This window comes from Myodes glareolus, chromosome X, assembly GCF_982192425.1.
Source record: "Myodes glareolus chromosome X, mMyoGla1.1, whole genome shotgun sequence".
NCBI classification, from domain to species: Eukaryota; Metazoa; Chordata; class Mammalia; order Rodentia; family Cricetidae; genus Myodes; species Myodes glareolus.
Genome location: NC_142053.1, coordinates 100,603,573 through 100,625,933, shown reverse-complemented (window position 1 = coordinate 100,625,933; position 22,361 = coordinate 100,603,573).

Here is a 22,361-nt window from a genome sequence, read left to right as displayed (position 1 = left end):
TAAATGTCATAGTCTGAAGGTCTGAAGGTCTCTGAAAGATATGAAGAATATCAATCTAATGGAAATACATCTCTATAAATCTAGAAAACATAATTAACACGACTACAATCTTGACTATAACAGATGACTATTAACATATATTTCTTAATTATACATTACATTTTAAAAATATACATAAACAGTATATCAAAATTTACCTTAAATTTGTATCAATAAACCAAGATCTATACCAAAGCAAATTATTTATCTTTATAGCCTATCCCCCTTTAAATGTAAAAAACCAAATATAGACAATATTTGTTTATATGGGTGTAGTTCTGTCCATACTGCTTCCTGCTATTTGTGGGCATTGTTAGTCAGGTCTTTTATGGTGTATCCTTTGTACTAGGTTCATTTCAGTCAGTAGTTGGGCAAAGTAATTTTTGGTGGGTGTTCATGGTAACCTTTCAGGGGATCTTGATCTATCAAACCATATTGATGTGGAAGCAGCACACAGGTTCTCATCTTCTGTGGAGACAAAATCAACACCCCATTTCCAATGCAACATATCCCTAGACTCAAATTTTGAAGTCAAGTTGCCTTTATCATATACATGCTGGTTTAGTTTAGCAGCCCATACAATGAAATGTCTCCCTGTACTTAGCTCCTTCTCAGTCAAAAACCTCAAAGAAAACACAGTAATATACAGAATCCAGACTCTCCGTAAATTTTTCATCTTTACATGGCTTGTTTATTTTTACTGTATTACTTCTGTACTCTGTCTCTTTAAAGACTTTACCCCCTTTTTTAAGCATGAATTTTATTTTATGACACTCTATCCTCTTTTTCTTCTCTCTCCCAAGGCTATGTACATTTATTCAACACTGTGATGAGCTGTGGGCATGGTCTCAGCTACTTTCCTCCCAACCCCAAGTACTGTATGAAAACCTTTTTAAAGTAAAAATAAACAACTGATGCAAAGCACAAATAAATTCTAAAATTGTGCCAAGATTATTCTACATAAAATTAATTTAGAGACACATATTTGGCATTATATTATGTGATAAGTTGTAATCATTTTTTGTCAATTGACTTAGTGTTTTATTACAGATAACAGGAGATATAAAAATGGATTTCTTTGAGAATTGAAAAATGTTTTCCTTCCATTTCTATAATTATTTAAACTCTAAACCAAGCAAAAGAAAGAGGGCTGAAAAGCAATTTCATTTTATCTTTTGAAAGTATACAAAAATTGCATTTCATGCCGGGATGCGCCTACAGCCCAGGCCCAGTGCGCAAGGCAACTGAGCTGGGGAAATTTTATGGCCCCAGGGGGAAGGGAGAAATAAAGGAAGGTGTACCTGGATGGAAGGTGGGATGGCAGGCAGGAGAGCTTAGCAGGGTGGAGCCACTACTGCATGGTGACAGAGTCTAGGGGGTCAGGGAAAGTCTGAACTCTTCCTCGCTGGACTCCTGCCCTGGGCCAGAAGCAAACTCACCCCTCTGATGGCTGTCTTCTAGAAGTCAGTGCCCGATGCTGGTCAGGAATGTCGCTGAGCTGACACACCAAAAACTTATGAACACTTGATTTTCGACAAGGGAGCAAAAGGTATGCAATGGAAGAAGGAAAGCATCTTTAACAAATGGTGTTGGCCTAACTGAATGTCAACCTGTAGAAGAATGAAAGTAGATCCATATCTATCACCATGCACAAAACTCAAGTCCAAATGGATTAAAGACCTCAACATTAATCTAACCACTTTGAACCTGATAGAAGAGAAAGTGGGAAGTAGTCTACAAGACATAGGCACAGGAGACCACTTCCTAGATAGAACCCCAGTAGCACAGACAATAAGAGAATCAATGAATAAATGGGACCTCCTGAAACTGAGAAACTTCTGTAAAGCAAAGGACACTGTCAGTAAGACAAAAAGGCTACCTTCTGACTGGGAGAAGATCTTCACCAACCCCTCATCAGACAAAAGCCTGATCTCCAAAATATACAAAGAACTCAAGAAACTAGACACTAAAACTCTAATTAACCCAATTAAAAATGGGGTGCTGATCTGAACAGAGAATTCTCAACAGAAGAACTTCGAATGTCCAAAAGACACTTAAGGTCATGCTCAACATCCTTAGCGATCAGGGAAATGCAAATCAAAACAACTATGAGATACCATCTTACACCTGTCAGAATAGCTAAAGTCAAAAACACCAATGATAGCCCATGCTGGAGAGGATGTGGAGAGAGGGGAACACTCATCCATTGTTAGTGGTAATGCAAACTTGAGCAGCCACTGTAGAAATCAGTGTGGCGGTTTCTCAGGAAACTGGGAGTCAACCTCCCTCAGGACCCAGCAATTCCACTCTCGGGAATATACCCAAGAGATGCCCTATAATACTACAAAAGCATTTGTTCAACTATGTTCAGAGCAGCACTATTTGTAATAGCCAGAACCTGGAAACAACCTAGGTGCCCCTCAATAGAAGAAGGGTTAAAAAAGGTGTAAAACATATATACATTAGAGTTTTACTCAGCGGTAAAAAACAATGACATCTTGAATTTTGGATGCAAATGGATGGACATAGAAAACGCTTTACTGAGTGAGGTAACCCAGACCCAAGAAGAGGAATATGGTATGTATTCACTCATAAGTGGATTCTAGCCATAATTAAGTCTTTGAGCCTTTTATTTGTGATCCTAGAGAAGCTAAATAAGAAAGTGAACCTGAAGAAAATCATGTAGTTATCCTCCTGGAGATTGGAAGTAGACAAGAGTGCCAGGTAACCTCGGGTGCATGGGGGGTGGGGGTTATTGGAAGGGGAGAGGGTTAGAGAGAAGGGAGTAGAGGAGAAATGGGGAAAGCTCGGGGGATTGGGATGGGGGGAGGGAGGAAGGATGGATATGGGATAAGGGAAGTATATATCTCAACTAAGGGAGTCATTTTAGGGTTTACAAGGGACTTGATTATGAAGGGGATCCCAGGTCCAAGGAGAGATACCCAGATTGTTCTCTGGACAGAGGGGAGGGTGCCTGAACTGGCCTTGGCCCATAACCATACTGATGAATATTTTGCATATCACCATAGAACCTTCATCTGGCGATGGCTGGAGATAGAGACAGAGACCCACATCGGAACACTGGACTTAACTCCCTAGGTCCAAACGAGAAATAGAAGGAAAGAGAACGTGAGCAAAGAAGGCAAGACCAGAGGGAACCTTCGCCCATTGATGGATGGAGATTGAGACAGAGACCCACATTGGAGCACTGGACTGAGCCCCCAAGGTCTAAATGAGGAGCAGAAGGAGGGAGAACATGAACAAGAAAGGCAGGACCATGAGGAGTGCGTTCACCCACTGATACAAAGGGACTGACCTAATGAGAGTTCACCAAGGCCAGTTGGACTGGGACTGAACGAGCACGTGATCCAACCAGATTCTCCGAATGTGGCTGGATTCTCTGAATGTGGCTAGCACGGGGTCTTTCTGAAAAGCCATTGACAATGACACTGGGACTTGTTTCCTCTGCATATACTGGATTTTTGAGATCCAGTCTGTTTGGATGCTCACCTTCCTGGACCTGGAGGGAGGGGGAGGAACTTGAACTTCCCACAGGGCAGGAAACCCTGACTGCTCTTAGGGATGGAGAGGGAGGAGGAGAGGTAGTGGGGGAAGTGGGAGGGTGTTGGGAGGAGGGGCGGAAATGGAAACTTTTAATAATTAATAAACTTTTATAAATAAAAAGAAAGAAAATTCAAGGTTAATAAAGCATTATGTAATCTAAAAAAAAAGAAAACTAACCGATGTAATAAACCAAATGGACCTAACAGACATATATATAACATTCCACCCAAACTGAAAAGAATATACCTTCTTCTCAGCATCTCATGGAGCCTTCTCAAAAATTGATCATTTAATTGGTAACAAAATAAATATCATAGATATAAAGAAATTGTAATAATCACCTGTGTACTATCGGATCACCATGGAATAAAGTTAGAATTCAACAACAATTCTAACACCAGAAAGCTGCCAAGCTCATGAAAACTGGACAGTCAACTACTGAATCATCCCTGGGAAAAAAATGTAATGTAATGTATAGTTATAAAATACAGATTAATAGATAGTCATTTATAATATTCAAAATAGTAGTCAAGTAGATAGATTTTCTAGATATATAGAGATATATTTAAGTTACATAGATAATCTTCAATACTCCAAAGAATATGGAATATGGCACTTAAAATTTTTTAAGAATTTAGACTTTTCATGACAATGAGACACATCTGGCAGTACCAATCTACTTCCAGTGGATGATGAGCATAGAAGAGACTCCTTAAGGAAGAAGGAGTCAAACTCTCGCTCTTTGCTGATGCTATGATAGTTTGCATAAAGGACCTCAAAAATTCTACCAGGCGCTTCTACAACTCATAAACACCTTCAGTAATGCAGCAGGATACAAGATTAACTAAACAAAATCAGTAGCCCTCCTTTATGCATATGATAAATGGTATGAGAAAGAAATCAAAGAAACACCACCCTAACAATAGCCACAAATAGTATTAAATATCTCAGAGTAAATCTAACCAAACAAGTGGAAGACCTGTTTGACAAGAACTTTAAATCTTTGAAGAAAGAAATTGAAGAAGACACCAGAAAAAGGAAAGATCTCTCATACTCTTGTGTAGGTAGAATTAACATAGTAAAAATGGCAATCTTACCAAAAACAATCTACTAATTCAGTGAAATGACCATCAAAAGCCCAGTAATATTCTTCACTTCACAGACCTCGAAAGGACAATATTAAACTCCATCTTCATAAGGAAAAGCAAGAAACCCAGGATAACTAAAACAATCCTGTACAATAAAGGAAGTTCTGAAGGTATCACCATCCCTGAGTTCAAACTGTACTACAGAGCAACAGTACTGAAAACATCCTGGTATTTGCATAAAAACAAACAGAAGGACCAATGGAAGCAAACTGAAGGTGTGGAAATCAACCCACACAACTATGAACACCCTATATTTGACAAAGAAGCAAAAAATATAAAATGTAAAATATAAGCATATTTAACAAATGGTGTGGTATAGCTAGATATCAACATGTAGAAGAATCAAAATAGGTCCATATCTATCACCATGCACAAAACTCAAATCCAAATGGATCAAATACCTCAACATAAAACCAACCAAACTGAACCTCATAGAAGAGAAAGTGGAAAGTATAGTTGAATGCATTGGCACAGGAGACCACTTCCTAAATATAACCCCAGTAACACAGAAACTGAGAAAAACAATTCGTAAAAGGAACCTCCTGAAACTGAGAAACTTCTGCAAGTCTAAGGACATAATCAAGAAGAAAAAAAATTGTAGCCTAAAGAATAGAAAAATATCTTTACCTACCCTACATAAGAGGGCTGATCTCAAATATATACAAAGAACTTAAGAAGTTGGTCATCAAAAGAATAAATAACCAATAAACAATAGGGTACAGACCTAAACAGAGAACTCTCAACAGAGGAATCTAAAATGGCTAGAAGACACTTAAGGAAATGTACAACATCCTTAGCCATCAGAGAAATTCAAATCACAAACAATACTGAGATTTGATCTTATATCTATAAGAATGGGCAAAATTAAAAACTGATGGCACTTATTCTGCTGAGGATCTGGGATAAAGGGAACACTTCTCCATTGCTGGGAAGAATGTAAACTGGCAAAGCTGCTTTGGAAATCAGTATGGAGATTTCTCAGAAAATTACAAAACAGCCTACCCAAAGAGCCAGCAATATTGCTTTTGGGTTTATACTGAAAGGATGCTCAATCATATCACTAGGACATGTACTCAACTATGTTCATAGCAGTATTATCTATCATAGTCAGAACCTGAAAACAATATAAATGCCTCTCAACCAATGAACAGATAAAGAAGATGTGGTACATTTACGCAATGGAATACTACTCAGATGAAAAAACAATGACATCTTGAAATTTGCAGGCAAATAGATGGATCTAGAAGACATCATATTGAGTGAGGTAACCCAGAACCAGAAAGACAAATATCATATGTACTCACTCCTAAGTGACTTTTAGACATAAAGCAAGGATAATCCAGTCTACAATTCACAATCCCAGAAAATCTAGTCAACAAAGAGAACACTAAGAAAGACATATATGGATCTAATCTACATGGAAAGTAGTAAAAGACATGATATCGATATCCTGAGTAAATTGGGAGCAGAGGGGATCATGCAAGAGGACAGAAGGGGAAGAGTGAGTAATGAAGGGGACCAGAGAAATACATATATCTCAATGAAGCAATAAAAAAATAGAAAATAAAATATAAATCACATTTGCTGCTGTTACAAAGGTATGTACAAATTGTCATTTGTAAATGAAGGCAACATGAGAATATAATGTAAAAAGAATTGTTATTTTATTCCCAGTTCCATCCAAATTTACAGAAATCTTTCATTTTTCTTGCTTTACATTAGCTTTTCAGAACTTTTCATATACAATGAAATATCTGTCTTCCCAGAGAATAATATAGATTGAATGAAAAGAAAGATTGTTCAGTAGTTAAGAACACCAGCTGCTTTTCAGGAAAATCTAGATTTAATTCCCTTACATTACCCATATATTGGCTCACATTCATTTCTAATTCCATTTCAGTAGATCTAATGCCCTCTTATGTCCTCTGCAGCCACCTGCTGTACAAAAATATACTTAGAAAACCTGTTCTGCAGAGAAAATAAATTAAATAAATTATTTTGTAAAGTATGAACAGATGCAGTTATACAATCAAATAAAATTATAAGTTATTTCTGTGTTGTTAAACATGCAGTATATTTTTCTCTCACTCAGGGTTGTTTCAATATTTTGCACTTTATTCTTGGAAGATTTACATATATGCAAATTTTATATATGTCTTGAAGACATCCATCTTCCATTCTCCAACTCTCTCTAGCCAACTGCAATTCATTTCACTCCATACTTCATGTCCTTTTTTCTATTTAAAATCCATTGAGTATGATTAGCAATGTTCCTTTACATACAGTTGTCGGGTCATCCTCTAGCATATGAGTGACATACTAGTTAGTTTTACTGGGTCCATTAGATTCAAGAATTAAATCACAATTCTCTTTTTAGTTTTCTTTTGGAATTTTTAAATTATTTGCTGTCACTATGATCATGAGTTTATATTCTCTATACCTAGTATTGTTGGTGTATTATTAGAGATTTTTTTATGAATATTCACTCTTAAACCCAGTCCCACAATTGACAAGTTAGAAGATGAACTATTAAGAATAACTGGGGGAAAAAAACAGAGTAGTCCTGCATGAGAATTAACTTGTCTAAAAGGCCAATGGATATAGTATAAAACGTTATACTATTAAACTAAACTCAGTAAAACTGATTAAGAAGTAAAGCTTTCCTCCTAATTCAAAAATAAATGATTAGTAAATCATATTAATGATCCATAAAGCATTAGGTTATCTTTTCTCTCCATCATTATAAGTAAACAGATTTATCACAAATGTTCTCTCATTTAAATAGATCTATTTTTGTCTTTGTTTTGTTTTATTTTCTCAGACTTCCCTGTAACAGTCCTGTCTGTCCTGAAACTCACTTTGTAGACCAGTCTGACCTCAAACTCACAGAGATTCATGTACCTCTTCTTCATAAGTTTTGGAAGTAAAGGCATATGCCACTACTGCTCAGTTGAATAAATATCTTAAAACCATCAACATATCACCTATCATCTTACAACACAGAACATTGCTGCAAACATGATAATCCTTACTCTCAATTTAGGAGCTATTTTTATTGAGAGTATCCTTTCTTTATGTTTGTCAGGCTATTATAGAATATTATTTGAACTATGTAAAAATATGTTATATTTGTTTATGCTCTAGGATATGTTATATTTGTTTATGCTGTGAATATTACTTTAAATCTGCAAAAGTGTATTACATTTGCTTAATAATGTAAGGATGTGTGTTTAATTATGTAAAGATATGTTGCATTTGTCTCACCTTGCCTTCCTAAGCACCTTATTGGTCTAATAAAGAGATGAATGCCCAATAGCTAGGCAGGAAAAAGGATAGGCAGGACTGCTGGGCAGCGAGAATAAATAGGAGAAGAAGTCTAGTCCAAGAAAGAGAATGAAAGAAAAAAAGGAGGAGAGAGAGGGCTATGCCAGTGGGTAGGCAGCCAGGCACGCAGCCTTCTGTAGGATAAGAAATAAAGAAAGACATATAGAATAAAGAGAAGGTAAAAAAAATCCACAGTCAAAACAGAGAAGAAGAGCACAGGAGACTTTAAGTTAGAAAAGTTGTCTAAAAATAAGCTAAACTAAGACCAATCATTTGTAACTAAGAATAAGTTTTCATGTCTTTATTTGCAAGCTGGGTGGAGCCCCCCAAAACAGAAAAAGTAAACTACGTTTGCCATCAAACAATGGGCTCATATTTTCATTTAAGTCCTGAGGAAGCTGAGATAAAAGAAAAGAATATGTCTCCTTAAAAAAACAAAAAGCTCCATTTGCATGCAAAATTCAAGATGTCATTGTTCTTTACCGCTGAGTAAAACTCTAATGTGTATATGTTCCACACCTTCTTTAACCATTCTTCTATTGAGGGGCACCTAGGTTGTTTCCAGGTTCTGGCTATTACAAATAGTGCTGCTCTGAACATAGTTGAACAAATGCTTTTGTAGTATGATAGGGCATCTCTTGGGTATATTCCCAAGAGTGGAATTGCTGGGTCATGAGGGAGGTTGACTCCCAGTTTCCTGAGAAATCACCACACTGATTTCCACAGTGGCTGCACAAGTTTGCATTACCACCAACAATGGATGAGAGTTCCCCTCTCTCCACATCCTCTCCAGCATAGGCTATCATTGGTGTTTTTGACTTTAGCTAATCTGACCGGTGTAAAATAGTAGGAGCAATATCCTCATGAGTATTCTTGTAGTGCAATTCTAAGAAAGAGGCCATTGATAGGAAAGAAAAAGAAAGATAATAGAAGGCAGACAGTAGAACTCTATTGATAAGAAGTGGAAAGGAGAAAGAAAAGGGATGGGTGAGAGATTGGAGGAAAGGGCTGTGAAGGGACCAAAGAGATAAATAACACTAAGGATGTTTGAAAACCATATGGAAACATTGTTGTATCTCAGTTTTTTTCCCTGCTCCTGGAGGCCAAAGCACAGGATGCAAGAACTGTTTAAGCTAAATCAGCTTAGCTTCCTGTTAACTTCTGCTTGATTCTGCCAGCGTGGGGGATTTAGCATAGAGACTTGTTTTGTCTTTGGCATGGTAATTTCACCTGCAAATTCGCCTGATCTTCCCCTTAACTGTCTTTCATGGCTCCCAGGCCGGTATCCCCTGCCAGGGAACTACCTGCCACTCGGTGCCAGGCGCTCAACACTGTGATCTCACTTCTGGCTGGGAGGGGTTTCCTTTACTGGGGCAAAAGGGCATATTAACCCCAAATAAAGCTGAATAAACTTGACATTCACCTCGTGGCGAATGACCCGGACTCTTTATATGTGTGTGTGTCTTATGTTTAACCCTTAGGATCTCGCCCCAAGGTCGTGATGGTATGGAGCCGCGGTCCATACCGGGTGGGTGGTGATGCAGACCTCCGGGGGTTTCCCACAAAACATCTTAAATATATGCATATGCATGCAAAAAGTATGTGTGCATGTGTGCAACCAAATAAATCTGAGTCACTATGAAAGTCAGGAAAGAGCACTCGATGCCCTGGATTGGGGCTATATATGATTGTGAACACCTGACTGCTATGAAAATGCTGGGAAGAAAAATTTGGTCATGGGCAAGACCAGCTGGTACTTTTAACCATTGAGCATTCTCTTTAGCACAGAACCTGGCATTTTATAGATAAAGGTTTCTTAGTATTTATTCTTTGACACTTGAATGAACTGGAATTTTTTAAATTATGCCAGACTATTCTGAGACTATCAGAAGAAACTATCAATAGTGGCATTTATAAAAGTCCTCTAGTTACATAAACTTTTATGAAATAAATTTGAAAATAATGTAGACATTTTATGAACTCATACTAAAAGATAAATATATTAAATTGTTTCTTACAAAAAAGTAAATCTGTGAAATGTTAAAGAATGTATGAAATTTCCTTTCTGTTTCTAAAAATGGAAAATATAGATAAAAACCTTTAAATTGTGTTAATTTGAAATGTTTTACTTCATTATTCAAATATTTGAATTATAAAGTATTATCTTTGGTTTAACTATTTTAATACATTTGAAACATTTTTGTCATGAAAATATTTTTACTTTTATATGACTTTAAGGAAAAAACTTTCTTCTTCCCATTGTCCTCTATGTCTGACTGCCATACCTATATATGCTGTCTGACTTATGGATGTTTACCTTTTTATTAAGCCAATCAAAACATACCTTCACAAAGGCCAATCTTCACTGTGAACAAAAATATTATTTCACAATAATTCAAAGCTTTCCTAGAGTAGTAATTATCTCAGTACATTATTCAAATAGCTTATTTTGAAATATTTAAAATTTGGAATGTATCTATTTTGATGTTAATTTTGAGAAATTTAAAAAGAAGAAACATTATCTTGTTACCTAGATTCTCTGAGATTGTGGACCATAGACTTAGTATTCTTTACTTTATATCTAATATCTACTTATGAGTGAGTACATATGTTGTTTGTCTATCTGGGTCAGTGTCACCTCACTCAGTAGTTTTTTTTTAGTTTCATCCATTAGCATGCAAATTTCAAGATGTCATTTTTTTTCTTTTTTACTGCTGAGTATACACCACTGTGTAAATGTTCCATTCCACCTGAAGGACACTTGCAAAATCATGTTCATTGCAGTTTTATTATAAAAACTAGAAACTGAAATCAACCTAGATGTCCCTCGACTGAGGAATGGATAAAGAAAACATGGTACATTTACACAATAGAATATTACTGAGCTGTTAAAAATGACATCATGCAATTTTAAAGCAAACTGATACAACTAGAAAAATCCATCTGCAATAAGGCAATACAGACACAGAAAGAAAGTATAGTATTCAGTCACTTATAAGTGAATATTAGCTATCAAGTAAATGGAAATCGAGGTACAATATACAGATCGAAAGAAGTAAGGTAAAGAGGAAGACTGGATGGAGGGGCATGTGGGTCCATCTGCCTGGGAAGGGGAGAGTAAATAGGTTTTGTGAGTGTACTGGGGGCAGGTAAAGGCTGGAGCTGGAAAAATCAGGTGGAGGAAGCGACAAAGAGAAAGAGTACAATGAGAGACACCTAGAACTGGGGAGCATTTGGGATACAGTGTGGAAAAAAAATAGTGTCGTTGAAACTCCCTGGAAACTATGAGGGTGGGTGGCTCTAGTGAGGACCCCTAGTAATCAAAAATACTGAATTTTAACTTTTTAAAACTTTTATAGCCTTCCAGTGGTGGGCCCAGGTTGTACTAGTTTGAGTTGTTGCCAAGGTGATCCTATTGAAATCTGTAAACAACCAAGGCTGATTCTAGGATAGAGGGTGATTCTCTGAAAACTGACAGTAGGTACCCATTTCAGACAACATTCACATATCTCACTGACCTTAGAAAGGTTGAAATAGTGCCTTTATGGAGCCTTCCACCCTACACCCTAGTCTCTTTGGTGCATGAAAGTACTCTTCAGGCTATGAAAAAAATACCTGGACACCAACACGGGCACCAAAACTCCAATCTGTGATCTGTCCTGTTTAAAATTATGGTGGGACAATGATGGTACAGAACTTATGGTAGTGGACTATCAACATTTGGTTTAACTTGAGGCATATGTCTTGGGAGGGAGCCCGTGACTTATACTGCTTGAATGTCCAGTAACTGGAGACTGGATAGCACATATACCAAGGGTAGGAGCAAGCAGGACTTAAAAAAAATACTTACTAGTGATATTATTCTATACTTCTAGTAATCAGTGAAGCTTCCTCCAGCAGCAATTGGGAGTGGGTACAAAGACCCATAGCCAGACATTATGCAGAGGGAAAGTCTGATTTGGAGGTCTCCATTGAGTCCTTGCCTTTGGAGTTGAGGCATCCATGGAAGAAAGTGAAACAAAATTGTAAGAATCAGAGGAAATAGAAGACTTCAGGACAACATGTTCCTCTAAATCAACTAAATAGGGCTCATATGGGCTCACAGAAACTGAAGCAACACACAGAGTCCACATGAGTATGAAACAGGTATTCTTCATATATGTTATGAATGTTAGCTTGCTGTTTTTATGGGACTCCTAACAGTGAAATTTGGTGTATCTCTGACTCTTTTGCATATGCTTTGAACTCCTTTTCTCTTACAGGGTCACCTTATCAAGCCTTGATAGGAATGCTTTTTACTTGTCATATTGTATCTTGTTTTACATGTTTGACTGTCTCTCTTGAAGGCCTGATCCTTTCTGAAGTGGGTATGTATATGGTAAAGAGGGAAAATGGGGGAAGATGGGGGCTCAGAAGAGTAGACGGAAAGGAAACTGTAGTCAGGATATATTGTATTAGAGAAGAATCTATTTTCAATTTAAAAAGCAGATATTCTTGAAAGAATGCAGTGCTGACAGGCTTGGTTATTTTTTTTTTGCATATTTAAAGAAAATTTAGCAGACAAAAAGAGACTCATATCCTGCACATGATATGAGCTTTTGAAAGCTTTCTCTACCATTTAGAAAATGTATGTGGTTTGTAATTTGGATATCTATCTGAGATATTCTAGAGAGGTGCTTTCACAGGAATGGTTAATGCGCTTCCTGTAACCTGGTTGTCAATTCTGTTACTTACAATAAAACAATTCCAAGATGTGCTCTAATGCCTATTTAATCAAATTATCAAGTAGGTTTTGTTACCTTGTAGGTTTTAAATATGACTCATCTTCCTAATATAAAAAAAAGCCAAATGGCTATCCCAATAATAGAAGTGATAATGTATTTTATTGATAAGTTGGTTTTCAGATGATTCATTAAACTCCACTGGTTACTTTGTAGCTAAGCAACAAGGCCTATAGAAAGCCATCTGATTTACTGAAGAGAGAGAAATATGAAAGGCAGCTATGCCACTTATTGTACTCTGAAATTATATTGAACTTTGTTGAATAGTCTCTCACAAAATGTGTCTCTTAGAACACAAGATCCATTAAATGTCCATGAAAAAAATAAAGCCTTTGGCTACTTAAGCTTTTAACAATACTACATATTCCTTTCCTGCTAATGGAAATTTACTATGTACTTTAAATTTCTTAGTAAAATTTCTGGGAGCAGACATCCTAAACTAGTTTTATATCCACAGTATTTTTAAGCTTGTTTTTTCAATAAGAATTATCTACTCATCCATCTTACTGACATGATAATCTCAGAAGCATGCATAGTGAATGCTTTAGCTAAGAAATTATCAAACAAAAATTATTAATTGATGCAATACAATATAAATGTCACTCCCAGATCTGTGCCTCAGTGCCTGGGAAAGACTGGAATGGAAATGGTAAAATTATACCCATTCTTACTGTTAGTCAAACAAGTAAAAGACACCAAGTAAGTCTGGTCTCTTGTATGGTAACTGCTGAACTCAGTAGGCATAAGCTTTTTTGTTTTATAAAAAATCCAAATTTGTTTTCATACATTAAGGAAGAAATTCTCTACAAATAAGAATATTAATACTAATGCTTAAGATTTATTCAATTTTTTCTTTGCTTTTTTGAAACATGGTCCCTCTGTGCAATAGCCCTGGCTGTTCTGATTCTCATGTTGTATACTAGACTAGCCTTAAACTCACAGAGATCCATCTGCCTCTGTTTCCTTAATGCTGGGAATAAAGGCATACACCTTCATGCGTGGTTGGTTTTTTATCCTTTGTTCTTTGTAAAGATAATACAATGTATTTCAATCATATTCACCCTTTCCTTATACCCCTCAAGTTCTACCTCCCTTCCCTACCCATCCAACTTTCTGTGTTCATTTTATTTATAAGTCTAATGAGTCCAGTTTGTGCTACCAAATACTCTTGGATGTATAACCTCCACTGGACCACTGTTAATATGCAGGTATATACCATTACTGAAAGCTGACTTTTCCCCTTACAGCATCCATCAGTTGCTGATAGAGCCTCAGGATTTTGTGTCTAGCACCCTTGCCCATGTTGGAATTTTGTTTGGCATTAGCTTCTACATGTCTGATGTTTGAATTTATGTGCCCAACTGCCCTCTTGTGTCTAGGAAACATTATTTCTTCATAGTACTTCATGACATCTTGTTGGGATAATCTTTATATATACTGTAAAAATGTGTCTCTATTTTCTGTCACCTGCCTAAGGTACCTTTAGAATGGTTTTATAAAGGCTTAATGACCAAGAGTTAGGCAGGAGAGGATACGTGAGACTTCTTGACTGATGGGAAATCTGGAAAAGAATCTGAGTTTCAGGAGTTTAATCAGGAATATGTGGAGGAAGTAGGATGCACAGTAGTGAGGAGAGGTAACAGACCATGTAACAGAATGTAGATGAATATAAACATATTAATATGTTTTAAGAGATTGGTGGGAACCATAATAACCAAATATCAAGTTTTCATACTTAATATGAAGCCTCTGTGTCATTATTCAGGAGCTGGCACTTGTGTTCTTTTCATCCTGTCTTCTGCAATGATACGTGAAATGTATGAGGAAAGTGAAAATTACCCATATCCCATTCAATTTTGAACAAGCCACTGTATCTTCTTTTTGGCACCTTGAGCAATTATGGGCCTCTATGTTATTTGAAACCAAATGCAAAAAGAAACTTGTCTCTTTAAATTAACCCTCATCTTAAGGGATGAGGATTAATCAATGTGTTAGTCTATGAATATAAAATAAGTCATTGGGATCTGATTTTTCCCTCTAATTAAGAATAGATTATTTTCTCATACAATATATCTTGTTACACTTTCACTTCCCTCTACCACCAGTTCCTTGACCCCTCATCTTCTATCCAGATCCTCTTCCATTTTGTCTCTCATTAGAAAAGTACAGGCCTCTAAGAAGAAATAACAACAAAACATAACTGGGCCACAAGTCTTATTCTACTAATCTGAATGTTTGTTTCTTATGTGATTATAATGGTGTTTTCATTATTATATCATTGTGATATGTTAGAAAATTCACTAGCTTGATGCCTTCAGTTTGGTTCCTTTTGTCCAGATGGCCTTGGTTATTTAAAATTGTATGGGATTCATGTAAACTTTAAGCAGTTCTGTTAGTAAAGAGGCAGAACTAGGTCTTGTTCTAAGGTCCATGGCCTCATTGGGCACATGTACTTGGCTAGGTTTGCAGTACCAGAATAAGTACCTTATAGTCATCTCCAAGATTTAATTGCCACTTTTGCATCCTTTGAGATATTTTGTCGTGATGACTATTGTTGTGATTCATAGATGATATAGCTGAGTAGGAATATTTGATGCTTTCTTTTTATCTATAAACTTCCCACAGTATAAAAACTAGTCCTCAGGGAAAAGGATTTCAGACAATTTCTATATCATATTTTCTGAGTCAAGTTTTAAAAATATATGGTGTCTTTAGTAATAAGGTTTTACCTTCAACATCTGTCAGGAAATCAAGATCAATATCAATAACTAGTATTATTTTCAAAATTTACCCAGCTCTTCAGCAACTAAATTGGTAGTCTATTATGCTTGGTACTAGGTTTTAGGTTTTCTGTATGACAGTCTATGACACTTATCAGGAGTACTATCATCCCATCTGGCATATATATATATATATATATATATATATATATATATATATATATGTATATATATATGGATGGGTGGGGGTGTAGGGGATGGGGAGATGGGGGGTGTATGTGTGTTTGTGTGTGTGTGTGATGTGGTATGTGTGTGTGGGTGTGTTGACAGAGTTTCTGTCCTGCTCGTTTCTCGCAGTCATAAGGTCCCAAAGAAATCACACAGAGGTCTCCATTAAACATAAAACTGATTGGCCCATTAGCTCAGGCTTCTTATTAATTCTTATAACTTACATTAGCCTATTCTTCCTATCTGTGTTAGCTACATGGCTCAGTACCTATTTCAGCAGCATAGTCACATCTTGCTTTTCCTGTTTCTGTACAGGACTACAGAGGGAGGTTCCCTCTTTCCAGAATTCTCCTATTCTCATTGACCCACCTCTACTTCCTGTCTGGTTGTTCTGCCTATACTTCCTGCCTAGCTACTGACCAATCAGTGTTTACTTAAAATACAGTTGAAAGAATATAGACAGTTGTTCCACACTCTGTGTGTGTGTGTGTGTGCGTGTGTGTGTGTAGCATGAATTATATATAATTTGGAGTAAATATAAAATAATGATTCAATATCTCTTTTAAGCATTCTCAGTGTTTTATGGCTCCCCTCCCTACCTCTACTTCTTTATTATCCTCCCTTCCAACTGTTAACTTTAAAGGGCAGAGTCAGAGACAATACATGCAGCCCTGCCTGAGATGGATCCCGGAACATTAGCCAGTAAGCTACAGCCACATGGTGATACACAGATTAATAGAAATAAGTTAAATTAATATGTAAGAGTTAGCCATTAAGAAGCTAGTGCTAATGGGCTGAGCATTGATTTAATTAATACAGTATCTGTGTAGTCATTTTTGGGCTGAGTAGCTGGGAACGAAGCAAGCAGCTCCTCCAACAAATTGGCACACCAACATGGCCAACTAAATCCACTTAAAAATCCGAGAGCTTGAAAAGGAATTATAGACAAAAATATACAGAGTTTAACACAGCTACTTGGTGTCTGCTGGCAGCATGCTACAGCTCCTTTAAGAAAAATCTTCCTGATTTATTAGTAGCAGAAATAAAAGCCATGCCGTTTTGAAATGCCAGCTTCCTGGGCTGTGCTGCCAGAGTGTCCTTTGGCTCTTTCAGGATACTGAGCATTTGAATGGGTTTATGAGTAACCTGCTATGGCTTGCTTGGTGGCAACATGGACTGGCAGTGTGCATAGAGATGGAGCAGTGTGTATGGCTCTCAGAGGTGGTGAGCAGCTCTGCTATGCTTAACTGTGTGGATCGAGCAGGCAGTACCATATTTCCCCTAGGAATGGCTCCAATTTAGTTCATAAGAAGGGCTTAGCATTTTAAGACGAACTCCTGGATGGTAAAGAATTATAAATACATAATAAAGAGAGATTCAGATATAAAGGACCTCTAAATAGGTCATAATGTTAGAAAAATGTATGCAGCATTGTGAGAGAAAAGAAAAAGAATATAGACAGTTATAAAAGGAAGTAAATGTTTTTTTAAAAAAGGTAAAGTCTATGAAGAGACAGAGTACAAACAGTCATGGATTGAAGGAGTAAAGCTAATAAAATAAATATTAAATCTAATAGATTAAAAATAAATGAGTCATGTAAAGATGGAATATACACAGAGAGTCTGGATCATGTATATTATTGTGTCTTCTTTGAATTTTTGACTTTGAAGGAGCTAAGTAAAGAGAGACTTTTCAATGTATGGGCTGCTAAGCTAAACTAGCATGTATATTATAAAGGTATCTTGACTTCAAATTTGTATCTAAGGATATTTTGCTTTGGAAAAGATGTTCTTCTTTTGTTTCCACAGAGAATGAGAACCTATGGATTGCTTCCAGACTAATATGATTTGATGCACTAAGACCCCATGAAAGGTCACTGTGAACACCACCCCAAAATTTCTTCACCCAACTGATGACTGAGATGAACCTAGCAGACAGGATACATCATGAAATACCTGATTAACAGTGCCCCAATTAACAGGAAGTAGTCTAGAGAACTACAAGCAAATTCTCAAATACTGTTTATAAACTTTTTTTTTACATTTAAAGGGGGAAATGCTATAGAGATTGATACTTTGTATTGGTATGGATTTGGGTATATTGATATAGATTTAAAGTCAATTTTTATATGTATATTTCTGCTCTTGATTAAGGTATTGCATTTGTGCAGCTCTTTTAAAAATGTAATGTATAATTAATAAATATAGGTAAATAGAGAGTCATCAATAATAGTCAACCTTGTAGTCATGTTAGGTTTTCTAGATAGATAGACAGACAGATAGATAGATAGATAGATAGATAGATAGATAGATAGATAGATAGATAGATAGATAAGTTTTAGATAGGTATTCTTCAAACCTTTCAAAGGCTACAGCATATGGCATTTAAGGTGGTTAAAAATATAGGACTTTTTATGACAGTGAGACACATATGCTCCTGGCAGAACCAATCTACTTCAAGAGAAAGATAGGCATTGAAGAGACTCCTTATGGAGTTGGTTAGCCATTTTGCCAAGAAATTGATCGTGCCTGGAATGTTTATTTAACTTGACATACAGGACCCACAGAGAGATGACTGCTGAACTTGTCTAAAGGTGGGACCATCCTTCTGGGTTCCTGCTGCATCAAAGAGTCTGACAGACATTATGCAAGATACAGAAGAAAGTGACTAGCAAACTGCCAATATAGGCAGAACTGTCTTTAAAACTTCCTGCTTCATGGGAAAGTCTTTTGGTCACTATGGGCCTGTAGGATGAAAGTGGATGCCCCAGTGGTACAGAACAATTTTGAATGACTGTCCAGGTATCAAGATTTCTCTGTCGATCCTAGAATTTGGGAAGTTGATTTCAATGAACTTACTGTTTACTTAGGTAATGTTATATCTTTCTGGAGTCTTTGATGGAGTTGAAATATTTGTAGTTATAGTTTTCCTTAGTTATGATAAAAATCTAAAGTATATATAAATATTGTAACTATAATTCTTACTTGATACCTGTAAAATATAAAATGTAATTATGCTATGTTAAAGTTAAAACCTTCCTTTTTATTCAAACAGAAAAGGGGACGTGAACTGGGATTCCCCTCTGTATATTGTGAATACCATTGGTGAATAAAGAAATTGCCTTGGACCTATAGCAGGGCAGAACTTATGTAGGCAGGGAAAACTAAAATGAATCATGGGAGGAAAAGAGCAGAGTCAGAGAGAAGACATGTAGCCCTGCCTGAGACGGATCCTGGAATGTTAGCCGGTAAGCCTCAGCCACATGTTGATGCACAGATTAATAGAAATGGGTTAAATTAATATGAAAGAGTTAGCAAATAAGAAGCTAGAGCTAATGGGCCAAGCAGTGATTTAATTAATATATCTGTGTGGTTATTTCAGGGCTCAGCAGCCAGGAATAAAACAAGTGGCCTCCTCCAGCAAATTTTAAAATGACTCTCAGTTTTCTCAACTCCATTCATATCACCTGTTTTCAATTATTCTCTTTTCTATGGTTCCATCCTCAATACTGTTTTAATTTTCTTGTTTCTGCTTTCAACCCAGATTATATATATTTGAAGATGTGGAGATGAAAATGAGAGATAAGAGGAGACATGCTGCATTTTTCTTCCTGGGTCTAACATAATAAACTTCACAATACAATATTGTCTAGCTCCATCCAAGTATTAACAAATTTCTTGATTTTACTTTGCTTTATAGCTAAACACTAAATCATTGTGTACGTAGACCTCATTTCCAGTATCCACTCATCAGTTTGAGAACATTTAATTTGTTTCCATTCTTATCCAGGATGAATATGGTAACCATAAATATTCCTGACCTGTGGAGCAGGAAACTATGTCTTATGGTCATATACAAGGAATTCAATAGCTAGAACATATTAATTTATTTTTAGCTTTTTGAGAATTACACACACTGATTTTCAGAATGGATATACCAGTGTCCCATTCCACTAACATGGAAGGAGGATTCCCTACCTCCAGCCCCTTACTGCATTTATTGTTGGTTGGTTGTTGATCTTGGTCTTTTTGACTTCTCCAAGTTGTTTTACCTTACATCTCCCTAATTACTCATGACAGTGAGCATTTTTTAGGTAAATTTCTTAACTGTTTTTCATTCTTATTTTTATAATTCCTGTTCAAATCTATAGTCCATATTTATTATGTTTAAGAAGAAACAGAATTACATTAGTTCCCCAATTTCCTCTCTCCAGCCCATAGTGGCCCTTCTTCAACCTCCTACGTGTCTTACACCTAACTCTCAAGATAATAGCATTATTTTCTTTGATTATGTTATTGTGCAAATACGTATATTATGTACACATGTTTATATATGTACATATATGTACATATATAAAACAACCTGTAGAGTATATTTTTCTTGTTTGTGTGTATAAACATTAAAGGATGAACACCTTCCATTGAACAACCAGTAAAGGCTATCATCTCTTGGATATGATAAATATCCTTCTTTGAGCAGTCATTCAATGCTTGTAGTTCTAAGTCTAGATGTGTGACCGATGAAAATTTTCCCTTCCACATATTCACTGATACATTGTTCTGGTCTTGTTTATGCAGTCACTTCTAGGAAAGACTGTTTCACAGAAGACTTCCTGGTAATCTTACTCTTAAAATCTTTTCTCACATTTACTGAGCAATAGACATAGGAACAGTGATATAAATAGTTTCAATAGTACCTAGCTCCCTACAATTTGTTGATATCTGCATTTTGTCCATTTGTGGTTTTCTTTGTTGATCTACATTTGCTATAAACAGGTGCTTCTTTAATGAGCAGTAGTAGTAACAATTAGCTTCTAACAAAATAAAAAGATTTAAAATGTAGTAAGGAATTGTTCTGGTCTAGTATAGTAGTGATAGTTGGTTCCTTTCTAAAGTCTGCAACCTTACTAGATAAAAATAGATGGCTAGATTTCCAGTATGAGGCATGAATTCTCTCCTGTTCACTGGGTTGAATTTAAGGTCAATTCAAAATGGGAATGAAGAACAAGGAAAAATAGCACCAAGTTTGCTAGATAAAGCTTTAAAGAATCATATTGTTCCATAGCTACTTAAAATTATATATAATACATATAAATATATGTACATATAAACTTATAAATGTGTTGTTTAGATATATATAGATGTGTGTAAGTCTATATATGTATTATGATTACATACATCTTGGTTAAGATTTCTGTTGTTGTGAAGAGTTACTATGACCATAACAGCTCTTATAAAGAAAAATATTTAATTGATGATTGCATGGTGGCATGCAGGCACCACAGATAGTACTAGATAAGGGATTGATAGCTTTACATCCATATCAGCAATCAGCAGGAAGAGACTGTGAGACATTGGCCTGGCTTAACCACAAAATTCGGACTGACTTTCTGAGACCACAAAATTACCCTCTGAAGACACACCTCTTCTAAGTCACACCTACTCTAACAAGGCCACAACTCCTAATAGTGCCAATTCCTATGGGCTCATGAGAAACATTTTTATTGAAACCACTACATGATTCTGCTTTGTTAGGGTTTCTATTGCTTTGAAGTGATACCATGTCTATGACAATTCTTATAAATGAATGCATTTAATTGGCTTGCTTGCAATTCAGAGGTCTAATCCATTGTCATCATAGTGGAAAGCATGGTGGTACACAGGCATACATGATGCAAGAAGAGGTAACTGAGAGCTCTTTATTTGGATTCAAGGGTAACAGAAATAGAGAATGACACTGGCCTTGGCTTAAGCATCTCAAAACTCAAAGCACATTCCCAGTGACATACTTCCTCAAACAAAGCCATACCTACTCCAAAAAAACCATATATTCTAAAGCTGCCACTCCCTATGTGGGCCATTTTCATTCAAACCATCAGAATATACAGTATATTACATTATAAAAGTATTAAATACCTATTTTATTGATTATATTATGAATATATATGCATGCATTCATGAAATATATATTATATATGTATGTGTGTCTGTGTGTATAAAAAGAATACATATATATATTATATATGAATATATATTATATATGAATATGAAAGAATACATACATATATATATATATATATATATATATATATATATATAGTTCAAGAAATTTAAGTCAGAGTGACAATGTTGTTTCCCACAAGAAACATAGACTAACAAAAACCCCAGTACTAGGCATGAGAAGCTTCTTTCAGGTGATAGGTCAGAGTCTTTCAAGTGATTCCCAAAACAATAAAGATTATATTTACAGCACTTGGTTACTGTTCAGTGATTGAGGATGCACACCTAATGGCAAAGACACCACACCACATACTTAAGAAAAATGACTCAAATGATTAGAGCTGTTTTTTACTTAAAAGTATTTGTCCTGAGGCCTAGCTTCTATGGTTACAGAAATACTATGAAAGCTGCTTTTAAGGGAGGGAAGCAATCAGTCTTACCCAGTTGCAGCACCAATGAGGTGTAGGATATTTTGATCAGGCTCTGGTACATCTAAGATTAATAATAAAGTTTAACTTGAATGATAGTGTGGAGCTAGCTACTAGCTGACCAAAACTA